This window comes from Leptopilina boulardi, unplaced genomic scaffold (assembly GCF_019393585.1).
Source record: "Leptopilina boulardi isolate dan_hultmark-lab unplaced genomic scaffold, ZJU_Lbou_2.1 LbouV2_31, whole genome shotgun sequence".
NCBI classification, from domain to species: Eukaryota; Metazoa; Arthropoda; class Insecta; order Hymenoptera; family Figitidae; genus Leptopilina; species Leptopilina boulardi.
The window spans coordinates 135,875-150,047 of record NW_026137874.1 but is presented as its reverse complement, the minus strand read 5'-3'; the positions used below and the strand labels follow the sequence as shown (position 1 = coordinate 150,047).

The following is a 14,173-nucleotide window of genomic DNA, read 5'->3' as shown; positions in this document are numbered from 1 at the left end:
ATTAGAAGTTAGTGTTTGTAATTAGATTTAATATTAATTTTCATTAATTAAGTTTTGTGATTACTAATCAGAAATTAATCAGAAAAGTTTTTTCTTTGTGATGTAAAGAAAATAAATTTTTTTTTTTTGCATTTAGAGAATAATTTTCAAGGAAAAAAATTAATTTAATTTTCTTCCTTATATTATATATACTTTCATGTTGCGCAAAAGCAATTGAATTTCCCATTTGATTGAGAGTTGAATTTGATTGTCTATTGAAAAATGTTATCCGTAGGGATTTCAACTAATCTTCTTTTAACTGAAGATTTCATCACTTTTGTAATAGTCAATTTCATTTCTTATCGAATCTGTCTATCCCCTGATGTATCAAATTGAAATTCAAAGATACAAATTCTATTTAGAATCAGTTTATTTCAAATAAATAAATTATTGAACATATAAAAATATATATATAAAAAAAAAAAAATATTTATTTCTATATAAAATTGTCAATTTAAATATTTAAATTTATTTGTTATTTAAATTTTTGAGAACTAAAAAAAAAACAGGTGAAAATTAATTCAAATAATATTAAAAATTGGCACAATATAATTAAAATTTAAATACACCGCGATTATTATATGATGGTGTAATTTATAATTTTGCAAATCAGTATCCACATATTAATATTGCTCAATTATATCTTTCACTCACCCGTTTAATTCTATTTAATTAATGAACAAGCATAAATGTGTTAAGCTATTATACATTTAATTAAGTAGAATCATTTAGAAAAAAAAAATTGATGTGACGCCTCACAGACACGCAATTTTTTTTTTTTTATTTAATTAAAAAAAAATAATATACTGAATTCTAAATCAGAGATTAAAGGATATGAACACTATAAAAAAAAAAAAACTCGGCTGAATTTTTAAACTTTTGGTTCATATACCGTTTTAAATTATTTAAAACATATATCCAGGAAGTAAGTCACCAGACAAAAGACTTCCTTTTCTCTCCTAATTCAATATAATGTTTGATATACTTAGTTTCACAAATTTACATTCAGTAAATGTCCTGGAACTTATTCTCTCTCTTATATTTATTATCTTTAGAAAACTTTGCCTCTACTTCTTGAATGTTTGGTAATTTTTAAGAAACAAAAATTCATATTTTATTTATTTCAGTAAATTGTCATACAAAAGAATTTGCATTTTTGTTTTTTAACAATACTTTTATTATTATTTATTATTATTATTATTATTATTATTATTACTATTATTAATATTGTTATTATAACAATATTATTTATATAAAAATAATTTGAAATAAAATTAATAAGGTATAAAATAATTGAGGGAAAAAAAATATTTAACAAACAGTTTGTCGTTAAAAAACTCTGGTGTTTTATTCTTATATTTCTCGAAAGTTGAAAATTTAAAAAACACAAAGTGTCAGTGCAAAAAAATGAGAAAATACTGTAAAATGCTGTCAGGTGGGTTTTTTTTTTTTGTTGTTGTATCGCGTAATTGAAATTGATGAGGGAAGCTGTCCTTTCGTAATTATATACAAACAACAAGGCTTCATGTAACGCTTCATAAATTTTATTGAACGATTCCTCGCTGTAGATGACAGTGAGATCTGGTTATGTCTCAAAGTTAAACTATAAATTTGTTGGCAAAATAATTTTTATCTATTCAATTCGTCACAATTGGAAATTTTCATTTCTAATATTTTAATAAATAGATTTTTTTAATTTCAATTTTACTTTTTTAATTCAATATACTTTTTTGCAAAAAAAAAAAAAAAAATTGCTTTCTAATTTTCCAATTTTAGTTTTAAAAATATTCTTTTCCTTTTGGTATGTGGATTAACGGTAATTTGTTGACAGAGACATTTTTTGGCTATATGTATTTTCTAGAAAAAAAGAACTTTCATATTTCATATAATAAAAAAAATTATTTTCTAAAAATTTTCAATATAATGCAACTTTGATATTTTCTTTTATATATGGCTTATCATCTCTAATTTCATATAGATGGAGAATATTTCAATTTAAATAAGCACGCTTCAATTTTCAATATAAAGTGCATGCTATTTTGTCTAGAAGTGAATTTTAATGGAGGACTCTGCTATATATATATAATATAATATAATGCTCTCTTGAATGATATTAGGGATTGTGAATCCAGAACGGAAATCTGCCCCGCGGAATTAAGCTGTTGGTATGGAAGACAGGTTTTGGACAAAGATTTCGCATTCAGAATATCAATGAAAAGGAATTTCACCTCATTTCGGAGTCATAAAACCAGGTTCCTTCGATTTCTCGTAACTTTCTCACTCATAGGGAACCCTCGAAACTGGTTTTCCATTTGCAAATCTCGTTCCAATTGTCGCAAAAAACAAAAAAATCCCAATATTTATACATGTTATACAACATGTGATTTTATTGCTTTGTTGTCGATTCATCAAAAAAAAAAAAAAATTACCGTTGTGTCAAATTAAAATTCTTTTCTACGTGTATAGTTTGTCTCAGTAAAAAGTTTATTTAACAAAATTAAACTAAAATTAATTAATATTAAATAAAAATTAAATTAAAAATTTTAAAGTTAGAATCCTATGCAGTATTTTTTCCCTTCTTATCACGAAGATTTTTTCAATTAAGAAAAAAAAGAATCATAATTAAATCTACAGTTTACTTTTACCTTGAAGAAATGTTATTTCACGTTAATATTTTCTCATTTATCTTTCGATAATTAACTGAATGCTTTTCTTTATATTAGCAAAAGTAAAATTACGTGCAACGCAATTATAGTAAAGTTTGTATTTTTTAAATGTTTTTATTGTTCGAAATATAAGAAAATATTAAAGTATCGTTACAATTGCAAAACGGTAAAATAATTCATAATTATTGTTAGACTTTTTGCTCAATTTTTTGGCATTATTCCCGAGTCATTATCTGGCAAATTTTTTTTTTCGAAAATTTTGCCCCAGTTTTAGTGAGTGTAGCTCTGCATCCGCTGGACTAATCAAAAAGTGCGCCATACATTTTTTTTCGATACTTTTTGCTCAATTTTTTGGCATTATTCCCGAGTCATTATCTGGCAAATTTTTTTTTTCGAAAATTTTCCCCAGTTTTAGTGAGTGTAGCTCAGCATCCGCTGGACCAATCAAAAAGTGCGCCATACATTTTCTGTTCGAAACATTTTCCCTATTTTTCTGGTGGTATTCCGGAGCGGTTATCTGGCAAATTTAATTTTTCTAAATTTTTTCCAAATTTGTTTTCTACTGTAGCTCAACATCCGCTGGACCAATCAAAAAGTGCGTCATACATTTTTTGTTCGAGACTCCCGGGTTAAGACTTTGGCAGTATTCCCGATCAATTATCTCGCAAAATTATTTTTTCGAAATTTTTTAAAAAATTTATCTGAGTGTAGCTCAGCATCCGCTGGACCAATCAAAAAGTGCGCCATACATTTTTTGTTCGAGACTCCCGGGTTAAGACTTAGGCAGTATTCCCGATCAATTATCTCGCAAATTTAATTTTTCGAAATTTTTTCCAAATTTGTTTTCTAGTGTAGCTCAGCATCTGCTGGACCAATCAAAAAGTGCGCCATACATTTTTTGTTCAGAACTTTCTTCTAATCACAATGGCGGTATTCCCGAACGATTATCTCGCAAATTTAATTTTTCTAAATATTTTCCAAATTTGATTTCTAGTGTAGCTCAGCATCCGCTGGACCAATCAAAAACTGCGCCGTACATTTTTTGATTGAGACTTTTTGCTAAAGACCTTGGCGGTATTCCCGAACGATTATCTCGTAAATTTAATTTTTTGTAAATTTTTTCCAAAATATTTTTGAGTGTAGCTTAGCATCCGCTGGACCAATCAAAAAGTGCGCTATACTTTTTTCGTTCAGAACTTTCTTCTAACTACTTTGGCGGTATTCCCGAACAATTATCTCGCATATTTAATTTTTTGAAAATTTTTCCAAAATGGTTTTTAGTGTAGTTCAACATCCGCTGGACCAATCAAAAAGTGCGCCATATATTTTCTGTTCGAAACTTTTTCCCTATTTTTCTGGTGGTATTCCGGAGCGGTTATCTCGCAAATTTAATTTTTCTAAATTTTTTCCAAACTTGTTTTCTACTGTAGCTCAACATCCGCTGGACCAATCAAAAAGTGCGTCATACATTTTTTGTTCGAGACTCCCGGGTTAAGACTTTGGCAGTATTCCCGATCAATTATCTCGCAAAATTATTTTTTCGAAATTTTTTAAAAAATTTATCTGAGTGTAGCTCAGCATCCGCTGGACCAATCAAAAAGTGCGCCATACATTTTTTGTTCGAGACTCCCGGGTTAAGACTTAGGCAGTATTCCCGATCAATTATCTCGCAAATTTAATTTTTCGAAATTTTTTCCAAATTTGTTTTCTAGTGTAGCTCAGCATCCGCTGGACCAATCAAAAAGTGCGCCATACATTTTTTGTTCGAGACTCCCGGGTTAAGACTTTGGCGGTATTCCCGATCAATTATCTCGCAAAATTATTTTTTCGAAATTTTTTAAAAAATTTATCTGAGTGTAGCTCAGCATCCGCTGGACCAATCAAAAAGTGCGCCATACATTTTTTGTTCGAGACTCCCGGGTTAAGACTTTGGCAGTATTCCCGATCAATTATCTCGCAAAATTATTTTTTCGAAATTTTTTAAAAAATTTATCTGAGTGCAGCTCAGCATCCGCTGGACCAATCAAAAAGTGCGCTATACATTTTTTGTTCGAGACTTTTTGCTCATTTTTTTGGCATTATTCCCGAGTCATTATCTGGCAAATTTTTTTTTTCGAAAATTTTGCCCCAGTTTTAGTGAGTGTAGCTCAGCATCCGCTGGACCAATCAAAAAGTGCGCCATACATTTTTTGTTCGAGACTCCCGGGTTAAGACTTTGGCGGTATTCCCGATCAATTATCTCGCAAATTTAATTTTTCGAAATTTTTTCCAAATTTGTTTTCTAGTGTTGCTCAGCATCCGCTGGACCAATCAAAAAGTGCGCCATACATTTTTTGTTCGAGACTCCCGGGTTAAGACTTTGGCAGTATTCCCGATCAATTATCTCGCAAAATTATTTTTTCGAAATTTTTTAAAAAATTTATCTGAGTGTAGCTCAGCATCCGCTGGACCAATCAAAAAGTGCGCCATACATTTTTTGTTCGAGACTCCCGGGTTAAGACTTTGGCAGTATTCCCGATCAATTATCTCGCAAAATTATTTTTTCGAAATTTTTTAAAAAATTTATCTGAGTGCAGCTCAGCATCCGCTGGACCAATCAAAAAGTGCGCTATACATTTTTTGTTCGAGACTTTTTGCTCATTTTTTTGGCATTATTCCCGAGTCATTATCTGGCAAATTTTTTTTTTTCGAAAATTTTGCCCCAGTTTTAGTGAGTGTAGCTCAGCATCCGCTGGACCAATCAAAAAGTGCGCCATACATTTTTTGTTCGAGACTCCCGGGTTAAGACTTTGGCGGTATTCCCGATCAATTATCTCGCAAATTTAATTTTTCGAAATTTTTTCCAAATTTGTTTTCTAGTGTAGCTCAGCATCCGCTGGACCAATCAAAAAGTGCGCCATACATTTTTTGTTCGAGACTCCCGGGTTAAGACTTTGGCAGTATTCCCGATCAATTATCTCGCAAAATTATTTTTTCGAAATTTTTTAAAAAATTTATCTGAGTGTAGCTCAGCATCCGCTGGACCAATCAAAAAGTGCGCCATACATTTTTTGTTCGAGACTCCCGGGTTAAGACTTTGGCGGTATTCCCGATCAATTATCTCGCAAATTTAATTTTTCGAAATTTTTTCCAAATTTGTTTTCTAGTGTAGCTCAGCATCCGCTGGACCAATCAAAAAGTGCGCCATACATTTTTTGTTCGAGACTCCCGGGTTAAGACTTTGGCAGTATTCCCGATCAATTATCTCGCAAAATTATTTTTTCGAAATTTTTTAAAAAATTTATCTGAGTGTAGCTCAGCATCCGCTGGACCAATCAAAAAGTGCGCCATACATTTTTTGTTCGAGACTCCCGGGTTAAGACTTTGGCGGTATTCCCGATCAATTATCTCGCAAATTTAATTTTTCGAAATTTTTTCCAAATTTGTTTTCTAGTGTAGCTCAGCATCCGCTGGACCAATCAAAAAGTGCGCCATACATTTTTTGTTCGAGACTCCCGGGTTAAGACTTTGGTAGTATTCCCGATCAATTATCTCGCAAAATTATTTTTTCGAAATTTTTTAAAAAATTTATCTGAGTGTAGCTCAGCATCCGCTGGACCAATCAAAAAGTGCGCCATACATTTTTTGTTCGAGACTCCCGGGTTAAGACTTTGGCAGTATTCCCGATCAATTATCTCGCAAAATTATTTTTTCGAAATTTTTTAAAAAATTTATCTGAGTGTAGCTCAGCATCCGCTGGACCAATCAAAAAGTGCGCCATACATTTTTTGTTCGAGACTCCCGGGTTAAGACTTTGGCAGTATTCCCGATCAATTATCTCGCAAAATTATTTTTTCGAAATTTTTTAAAAAATTTATCTGAGTGCAGCTCAGCATCCGCTGGACCAATCAAAAAGTGCGCTATACATTTTTTGTTCGAGACTTTTTGCTCATTTTTTTGGCATTATTCCCGAGTCATTATCTGGCAAATTTTTTTTTTTCGAAAATTTTGCCCCAGTTTTAGTGAGTGTAGCTCAGCATCCGCTGGACCAATCAAAAAGTGCGCCATACATTTTTCGTTCAGAACTTTCTTCTATCTACTTTGGCGGTATTCCGAATCAATTATCTTGCAAATTTATTTTTTCGAAAATTTTTCCAAAATATTTTTGAGAGTTTGCTCAACATCCGCTTGACCAATGTAGCATAAAAGTTAAATTATTATGTTAAATATGTGTTAATTTTTTTCTCGATGACTGAATCGCAAATTTTAAAGTTGTTTCATACAATAATTCTTGTGCTATGATTAGCGGTTCCTTTATATATATGATGGGTGATTCATGAATAGTGAAGATTCCAAGATTCGACCTTAGAGGTTACTCGTTTCAAAGTAGGTCAAATCTTCATCTCCTTGCTCTTTTACGGTACATACAACTCAATTTCCTGTTACTTTGTAAAGATGTATATATATATATATATTTATATAGTGATTCTAAATACTTGATTGACATAAGAGATAATCGATTGTTATTGGGCTATATATGATTTATTCGACAGGAAATCAATAGATATCATATTAACGTCAATGTATATAATATTCAATTCGTAATTCTCAATATTCTCCTCATTTGTAGTTGAATTATTGCAAAGTCACGTTTAAAGGAAACACCTGATCTTATCATATACTTTATTTCTTTTTTGTATATATATATTTGAAGCAATAATTCAAGGTGCATGCAAATTTTTAAAATGCTGTTTTAAAATTTTCATTTCAGAAAAAAAAATTCCACATAACTATTCGAAATGTTGGTTAATTCTGTTCTACAATTCTAGATAAAAATTTGATTAAATCTGATTTAATTGCATAAATAAAAATTCGGTTAAATGAAAATTCATTAAATTATTGAAAATCCTATATTGGAAAATTTGATAGTTTCATCTCGCACGTATTTTAGAGTAGCCTTCACACCATGATACATTTATATATCTATATATGTTGAAAATCATCATTTTCATGATAATTACATCCCAACCACGCAGAATGAACTTCCGCAGTTGAGATCTTTCTCATTGTGGATAAAGTTCAATCTAAAATTGTGGAACGTGATAACCGGAAATTGGTTAAAAGAGCTTTATCGTTCAAAGGCATTTTATGTTTATAAACATTATTATTTTTTGCATGACATTCGATCCCTGATGACCGTGATCGTGACCATGATCGCGTTGTGACTTGTTAAAGTGGGTCAAAAGACCTGTGCAACTTTTCCCCAGACAGTTCGTCTCTTACGCATCGAGTCATCTAGTCAGAATTTTCGATCTCATTTACATGCAAAAAGTAGTTTATATTTCTTTAATTAAAAAAAAATCTCACTTTTTTTTGCAATGAATTTTTTTTTATCTAACCTTGTTTTTTAAGGTAGTATTACACTTTTCAAGCAGTAAAAAACGGGTTTAGAAAAAAATTTTTTTCTCGCTTCTTAATTTATTTAAAGGAACAAAATTTTTTTTTATAACATTATATGGCATTAAAACTTTTATAATAAATAAAATAAAATTTTTTTATTATCTCTCTTTGGTCACTAGAGGGCCTTAATCGAGTTTTTCTCGAAACGTTGTTTTTGAAACTGGCGGACAGCATAACTCGAGTTCTAATGAACCAATTTTTTTGAAAAAAATATCATTTTTTTCGTAATTAAATTCTTTAAGCATCCCCCCTAAATCTAATTATCTATTTCTTTTTGGATTTTAGCTACAATCCAAAAACTAACCAAAAAAGACCTAATTTTTGACATTTTTTTTTTTTGAATCGCTGCCATTTCGTTAATTTTTAATATTTTTTATCGGGGTTAGGGGGGATGCTTAATGACATGTCTCAGCTTCAAAACGGTTTTTTGTTTTTTCAGATCCGATGTCCCTGAGAGGCTGTAGCCTGTCCGCCGATTGCCCAAATTTTTTTTTTGCTTTGACTTTAAGGCCCTCTAGTGACCAAAGAGAGATAATAAAAAAATTTTATTTTATTTATTATAAAAGTTTTAATGCCATATAATGTTATAAAAAAAATTTGTTCTTTTAAATAAATTAAAAAGCGAGAAAAATTTTTTTTCTAAACCCGTTTTTTACTGCTTGAAAAGTGTAATACTACCTTAATGTTTTCTTTGGTCCTGATAATTATTATTGTCTTTTAATTAATTAATTAAAATTAATTAATTAATGTACAAATTTATTAGTTTATTAATTTATTAATTATTTATTAATTTATAAATTTATTAGTTTATTTATTAAAAGTTATTTAAAATTAATTTTAATTTAATTAAAATTTAAAAGCAACTTATTAAATGAGAAAAAAATTTTCGTTGAACTAATTCCCTTTATCCAAATTATTTTCTTCTTGGAAAACAAAAAAAAAAGTGTTAACGCCTTTTTTGAATTATTTTCTGCTTCTAACAAAAGAGTGGTAATAAAATTTAAATTAGTGAATGAATTAAAATTATTATAATTTCAACCGCAATTAATATAATTTTATGTAATTATAATTCTAACTTTTGTACATTAACTTAATTAATGAAATTATTTAATAACTAGACATTTTTTCTATTGATTAAAGTTCTTCAATTCTTTAGCTTTTTATTTTCTCTTTCATATTATTTTTATTCATTTTTAAAGAAACTATTTTTTAATTTTTTTCACAAATTTTCTGATATAATGTTTGAATTTCTAAATAAAAAATGTAGCAAAAGAAAAATGGAAAGAGAAAATAAAATAAAAGAAAAAATGTATTTTTTTTTTTAAATGTTTCTCCTCTTGAAAAGAATAAAATAAGTATGTATTTTTCTACGTTCATAAAAGGACATTTTTTTTTTTTTTTTTTTATTTCTTTCTGCACTGCAGTAAAAAATAATCAACTCCTTAGAGCATCATGAAGGAAATTGTCCATTGAAAAAAAAAAAAAACACTTGCTTTGAAAACAATACACAGTATATGCTTGAGTAGACTTGCAAAAAGAGATTCCTGCCTCGATGAAAGCGGTGAAAGGCTAATTTCTGGAACAATATCAGATCTAAAGTAAATTGAATCCAAACCAGAAGTGTTCCAAGTTGCTTATTGCTGGTTTTTTTTTTTTTTTTGTTTTTTTATTTTTTATCAGGATGGCAATTTATCTGTGCCAGACTATACAGAATCCTTTCCTTTTGCCGACATTATATGTATGTATATATATATATATATATATATATATATATATAAGAATGGATTAATCGTTAATCGATGAAAGCGGTGAAAGGCTAATGCTTGTCCCTGACCCTGCGCATCGGAACACTAATTGTATTCGTTGAGCTCCGAGCACAATACAAGATATCTGCAATGTACATATATTAAGTTCTATTCAAAATTGGACAAGGTGAAAAGGGTGACGACATATGACCTCATGTTTTCAGCATTCCAATTCCTTTTCATTCTTCTCCCTTCTCGAAAATCTGATCCAATTAATAAGACGCGAAACAAATTTTTAATTTTTTTTTTTGAAATTTTTATTGAATTTTTTTTATAGAACAAATTTTTTTGCGATAGTAGCAAATTCTTTCAGCAAACATTCATATTAAGAAAAACTTTACTTGATTTAAATAATTCTTTACTTGACTGTCAAATAAATATTTATTTACATATTGCACAAAATTTCTGACGCCCCTAAAAATGACGAGATTTTTATGTGTGATAATAAAAAAAAAATTTTTTTGTAGTTTTTGTGAATTAAAATATGTTTTGCAAAATTTTAATTTTTTTCATAGTTATAGAATTTTTAAGCAACAAATTAGAATTTTTATTTACTGTTTAATGGATTTTTCTCCAAAATTTTTGAGCCTTAAACAAATATTTATTTTTATTAAATAATAATTATTTTTTATATCAAATAAATATTTATTTACATGAAAATAATTATTATATTTGATTCAATTAAATTGCATTTCTTTTAAATACAGAAATTAATGATTGAAATACAATTTATTTAATAAGTATAAAATTATTTTATTCAAGTAAATATTTATTTGATAATAGTCTGATAATCAATTATTTGAATCAAATAATTTTTTTTTCTGTACACCTGTTTGGTTAATTCATTACATTCAAAAAAAAAAAAAAATCATCACCTAAATCAGCGATATGTTTCACTAAAACAGGGAAAGTTTTCGCTATTCTAGAGAAATATATAGCTGTTACAGAGAAACTGATCGCTGTTCCAGGTAAAGATTTTTTTTTTTGCCTATTCTTTTCCACATAGAATTTATATTTAATTTTTAGAGAAATTTTTATCCAAATAATTTTTTTATTCACCTGAATTTTTATTTTATCCAAATAAAATTTGGAGAAAAGAAAATTTTTTGAATAGGAATTATATTAGAAATTTATAAGGATCCATTTATTATTTTTTGTGAGAAATAAATTGTTTTTTGATTGAAAAGAAAAATATATAGTCATTTAATGGGTGATTAAAATTCAAATGATAGATTATATTATAGAGTTGATGATAATTTTTCTTCTGAATTCGCACGAAAGGAGAGACAACAACGACAGAGTGATGTTTATAAGCTTTCTCTCCAAAGCCACTTAACCCGGTCCAGTAACATCCATCCATGGACTGTCGCACTCGTGACATCTTCCACGTTCCGCCCCGCCTTAGTAATAACAGCGAAAAACCTATAACATTCATGTAAATTTATATATATATACGTGTGCAATTCAACATTTATCTTGTGATTCTAATCTCAAAAGAGAGAGAGTTTCAGAAAGTATATTGCAAAAAAATTTTCGTTTATAAACACATTTTTTTTTCTTCCTTATTTCTAGTTCATATCAAAGTTTTCCCATTTGAGAATTTATAATTTTTTTAAAAAATATTTTTCTTTCACTGCAAAAAAAAAAAAAAAAAATTTATTTAATTCAAATAATCGGTTATTTGACTACTATAAAATAAATATTTACTTGTATTAAATAAATATTTATTTGTTCCAAATAATTATTTTTTCCAAATAATTATTTATTCCAAATAATTATTTAATTAATTATTTATTCCAAATAATTATTTAATAAATTATTTATTCCAAATAATTATTTAATGAATTATTTATTCCAAATAATTATTTAATTAATTATTTATTCTAAATAATTATTTAATTAATTATTTATTCCAAATAATTATTTAATGAATTATTTATTCCAAATAATTATTTAATGAATTATTTATTCCAAATAATTATTTAATTAATTATTTATTCTAAATAATTATTTAATGAATTATTTATTCCAAATAATTATTTAATGAATTATTTATTCCAAATAATTATTTAATGAATTATTTATTCCAAATAATTATTTAATGAATTATTTATTCCAAATAATTATTTAATTAATTATTTATTCCAAATAATTATTTAATGAATTATTTATTCCAAATAATTATTCAATTAATTATTTATTCCAAATAATTATTCAATTAATTATTTATTCCAAATAATTATTTATTCTAAATAATTATTATTTGAGATGGTATTTTTTTCAAATACAATTTATTTAATTCAAATAAAAATTATTTGGTTCAAGTAAATATTTCTTTTGTTAATAGTCAAGTAAATTATTATTTGAACAAATAAAAATTTTTTTTTTTCATTGTTCTTTGAATTAAATTTATCTTAATTATAAAAAAAAAAAATCTCAATTGCATTAAGAATTTAAATTGGTATTCTGAAAAAATATTTGCGGTTGTATTTATTGTTTTCAATTTAGAAAAACATGTTCCACATTTCTTGATTATTAAAAATGTGTGTGCAAAACTTTCTTTTTGATAATTGATAAGAAATTATAGTTTAATTGCTGATTTAATGGTGTTGAATTTGTAATTTATCGTAATTGGAAAGAGCGAGGAAAATTTCCGCAATCGACCTTAAATTGCAAATGTTGTAACAACAACATTTGTGTGTTACAATCTTCTCTCATGTAACATTGCCCTATCATAAAACTTTATAATCTATTTGCAATGGTCCATTATGAATTGCTGTAGTACATCATGATAATGTGTTTAAAATGTATGATACTTGTTACAAATAAATTCAATACACGAACGTAAATAGTGAATATATATATATATAAAACTTATACACATATATAATGAGACAGATATTCGTTGGTATCTCAAGTAACGGGGGTTCTAAATTAAGAAACTTCTTGCTTACGTTTAATTCTAACGGCATATTACACTTGACTATACAGATTCCATTCGAAGGACAATTATCTTCTCAGAATATAATGCTTCATTGAAAAATACGTGTAATAAGTCATCTCATGGTTTCTGTGTGTGTAAATTTCCATCAACGATAGTGCAAAATTGATTCAGATCTCAATCAAATTAAAAAAAAAAAATAAATAAATAAAAAGGGAAAATTAAAATTTTTTTTTAATTACTTTTTTATAAAAATATATTTTGTAAATTAGAAATTTATTAGATTTTAAATAATTTATTTACTTTTTTAATTATTGGTAAATAATTATTAATTTTTTATTGAAGGTAAATTAGAGAAATATTTTAACAATAAATTAATTATTTATGAATATTTTTTTTATTCTACTTTTATTTAATTATTTTTTTTTATTAATTAATAGAGAAACAAAGATTTGAAAAAAAATTCTAAATGAAAAATGAAAATAAATATTTTTGTCTTTTCTCCCGAAAAGTAGACTAGAAATATTTTAACAAAAGGTCAGGGTTTTTTTTTTTTATATAGATGAAAGGTGATTTTACGATTTTAAATTGCAATTCCCTAGGCGACATTGGACTTTATTTTTCTCCTCTGTCCATTTTCTATGTTTGTTACATTTGATTTTATGAAAAATAAAATAAATTTATGGTGCGTCCGCCCACATTTTCATGAAAAGTAAATAAAATATCCTTTGAGGAATTTTTTTTTTTTCGCCGATAGACAATTATTTCAATTTTCAAATTAATAAACAAAAAAATTGATCAACTTTTGATTTTTATAAATTTAAAAAATAAAAATTGTATAAATTAAAATTATTTTATTATTTATTATTTATTATTATTTTAATTTAATTAAAGAATATTTTATATTAAATAAAAAGTAAATAATAAAATAATAATAATAAATTAATAATTTTTCCGAAGAGAGAATAATAATTTCCTATGAAATAAGAGAAAAATTGTAAAATAAAGGAAATGCAAATATTCTAATAAGTAGAGAAGATTTTATTTAGTCAGACAAAGGAAAGAATAAAAGTTTTGTCATGAATATTCGCTTTAGATAAATTAAGAGTTGTTTTTATGACAACCTACTTTTCTGCGTAATTTTTAATTACCGTTTACTTTGCTTTTACTAGTTTCTTCTTTAATATATACACAATAATTTTTCTTTTTTTTTTTTTCAACATCGAATACATTTTTAATTATATATTTCTTTTGTGTATTTTATATATGTTTCTTCTCAATTA

General features: G+C 26.8%; 1 protein-coding gene across 1 annotated transcript in view; it reads left to right on the top strand.

Moving 5' to 3' along the window:
* LOC127283225 (F-box/LRR-repeat protein 20) overlaps positions 1 to 14,173 on the top strand; it is a 122,236-nt gene that overhangs the window by 33,474 nt on the left and 74,589 nt on the right. The window lies entirely within an intron of this gene.